This window comes from Mus caroli, chromosome X, assembly GCF_900094665.2.
Source record: "Mus caroli chromosome X, CAROLI_EIJ_v1.1, whole genome shotgun sequence".
Lineage (NCBI taxonomy): Eukaryota > Metazoa > Chordata > Mammalia > Rodentia > Muridae > Mus > Mus caroli.
In genome coordinates, this window is record NC_034589.1 from 142,242,499 (window position 1) to 142,245,917 (window position 3,419).

Consider the following 3,419-nt stretch of genomic DNA (forward strand, 5'->3'; position numbering starts at 1 on the left):
GAATTTGCTTCTTTTTGTTCTAGAGCTTTTAGGTGTGTTGTCAAGCTGCTAGTGTACGCTTTCTCTAGTTTCTTTTCGGAGGCAGTCAGAGCTATGAGTTTTTCTCTCAGGAATGCTTTCATTGTGTCCCATAAGTTTGGGTATGTCGTGGTTTATTTTCATTAAACTCTAAAAAGTCTTTAATTTCTTTATTTCTTACTTGTCCAAGGTATCGTTGAGGAGAGTGAGTATTGTTCAGTTTCCACGTGAATGTTGGCTTTCTATTATTTATGTTTTTATTAAATATCAGCCTTAGTCCATGGTGATCTGATAGGATGCATGGGACAATTTCAATATTTTTGTATCTGTGGAGGCCTGTTTTGTGACTAATTATATGGTTAATTTTGGAGACAGTACCATGAGGAGCTGAGAAGAAGGTATATCCTTTTGTTTTAGGAAAAAATGTTCTGTAGATATCTATTAAATCCATTTGTTTCATAACTTCTGTTAGTTTCACCATGTCTCTATTAGTTTCTGTTTCCAGGATCTGTCCATTGATAAGAGAGGGGTGTTGTATTCTCCCAGTATTATTGTGTGAGGTGCAATGTGTGCTTTGAGCTTTACTAAAGTTTCTTTAATGAATGTAGTTGCCCTTGCATTTGGAGCATAGATATTCAGAATTGAGAGTTCATCTTGGAAGATTTTACCTTTGATGAGAATGAAGTGCCCCTCTGTCTTTTTTGATAACTTTGGGTTGGAAGTAGATTTTATTCGATATTAGAATGGCTACTCCAGCTTGTTTCTTCAGACCATTTGCTTGGAAAATTGTCATTTTTGTTTTTAGAGTTAGGATCCTGTTCTTGTGGCTGTCTTCTTTTAGATTTGTTGAAGGATTATTTTCTTGCCTTTTCTAGGACATAGTTTCTGTCCTTGTATTGGTGTTTTCCCATTATTATCCTTTGAAGGACTGGATTCGTGGAAAGGTATTGTGTGAATTTGGTTTTGTCATGGAATACTTTGGTTTTTCCATCTATGGCAATTGAGAGTTTGGCTGGGTATAGTAGCCTGGGCTGGCATTTGTGTTCTCTTAGTGTCTGTATAAATTTTGTCCAGGATCTTCTGGATTTCACAGTCTCTGATGAGAAGTCTGGACTAATTCTAATACACCTGCCTTTAAATGTTACTTGACCTTTTTCCCTTACTGCTTTTAATATTCTGTCTTTATTTAGTGCATTTGTTGTTCTAAAAATATGGAAAGCTTCACAAATTTGCGTGTCATCATTGTGCAGGGGCCATGCTAACCTTCTCTGTATAGTTCCCATTTTAGTATATGTGCTGCCAAAGCGAGCACTCTCTATAACCTTTCATGGAGGCCTACTGTGTAATTTTGTACAAACTAATAAAACTTATTTTAATTCTGACTGTTAGTTTATGAAATGTGTGAGAAAAAACACATTACTCATCAGACAAATGAGAACTGTACAGCTCTTTTGGCAGTTTTGCTAACTGAGGTCAAACATGTGATTTAGCAGTCTTTCCAGCCCATGATAGGGACCCAACAAATATCAGGTTTTGCTTCTTAGCACCATCTTAGTATTTCCCCCTTTTCTACAGCACATCACACAATCTAATTCCAGAGCTAAGCTTTCAAGAATACATTTATAAATGCCAATACATTTTCACTTTGTGCTGAGTATTATCAGTAATAATGCAATCTATACTTTACAGAGAAATAATCACAGAATTCAAAAGTAAAATGCAATTTGGACTCATCAAATATTATTTTGCATTTTTTTGAACTCATTTTTCCCTTAAAGGAAACTTCTCTAAAATCAATACTATAAAGCTGAAGGATGAAAATTATTCTACTTTTCCAAAAGGCATAAAATGATTATTTGATGTTTTCAAGGCTCCTGCTTAGACAGAGAAGCCAAGACTTAATAAAAAGTTCCTGAGATGGGTCTCATTTATTTTGCAAGGCAAGTACTGTAGGTCAATGGTTAGAGCTAGGTGGAGGCAAATGCCTTTGAAAGAACTCATCAGATATCACTCAGAGATTATCAATTTCCTGCACCATGTACCTTTGGCCTGGAGATTTACAAACCTTAGAGTGTGCTAGATTTTTTCTTTGAACTCTGCATCTAGGCATCCAGAGGAATGTTAGCTCACTCCTGTGCTACGACCTTAAAAATCTAGCCTGAGTTATCAGTCATCTTGGCCTTCGTCTAGTGTTTTCTTTTCTTTCTTATATACATGATCCTACTCAGAATATTCAGTGATTTTTAGAGTTTCAAAAATGATGAGAAAAGAAAAGAATAAAGGGCTTTATACTACATTAGCATTCTGCTATATTTATGGATTGCTAGACTGTTTAAGTCTAAGAATATGAATGTTACAGAAGCCATTTACTACTTGGTGAGAAATAAGATAGTGTGGGAAGATGAGATTATGTTAGGCAACATTACTTAGCAACAATATCATTTAGAACAATATTGGCATCAGCCTTGCTTCTAGCTTTGGTAAATTGCCTACTCATACATCTTTTCTAGCTTCCTTCAATTTGTTAGTAGGTATATATTCATTGTGCTGGCTTAACGTTCCACTTGGTTTGAATTTATTCATTTAATCACTTCAAGGAATTTTAGCAAATTCATAGAGACAGAAAATCTATTGGAAGTTTCATTGTGACTAGGAAATGAGAAGTGGCTAGTAGATTTAGTGTGTATGAATTTGAGTCTTACAAACTGAAAAGAGTTTTAGAGATTGATGATGATAATGGTTACAGAATAATGTGAATGTACCTAATGCCACTGAACCGTACCCTTAAAGGTGATTAAGATTCTGAATTCTATGTGTATCTTATTGCAATTAATGGTGATTTTAAAATTATGCTGCCAATCCTAAAGCTGTTAACGCTATTATGTTAAAATCACCTGTTCAGCAAGGAAGAGAGTCAATTTTATTATGCTGTTTATTACTATTTCTCCTTTGAATATTTCAAAGAACAAATTCCATAAGAATGTAATAGGTATTTTTCCAAAGGTGTAATTCTACTTGCATCCAAAGTGAATGTAAATTTTTTCCTGTAATGAGAGAATCAAAATCTGTCTTGAATATTCATATCTCTTTTTTAAAATTTTATTAGGTATTTTCCTCATTTACATTTCCAATGCTATCCCAAAAGTCATCCAAACCCTCCCTTCCCACTCCCCTACCCACCCACTCCCACTTCTTGGCTGTGGCGTTCCCCTGTACTGAGGCATATAAAGTTTGCACGACCAATGGGCCTCTTTTTCCACTGATGGCCGACTAGGCCATCTTCTGCTACATATGCAGCTAGAGTCAAGAACTCTGGGGGGTACTGGGTAGTTCATATTATTGTTCCACCTATAGGGTTGCAGATCCCTTTAGCTCCTTGGGTACTTTCTCTAGCTCCTCCA

At 35.6% G+C, this 3,419-nt stretch overlaps 1 non-coding gene across 1 annotated transcript; it reads right to left on the reverse strand.

The window, feature by feature from the left end:
* Positions 1 to 1,223: 1,223 nt before the first annotated feature.
* On the reverse strand, positions 1,224 to 1,330 carry LOC115030108. Its single transcript, XR_003835736.1, has one exon. It is a non-coding gene; the product is annotated as a U6 spliceosomal RNA (small nuclear RNA).
* Positions 1,331 to 3,419: the final 2,089 nt, after the last annotated feature.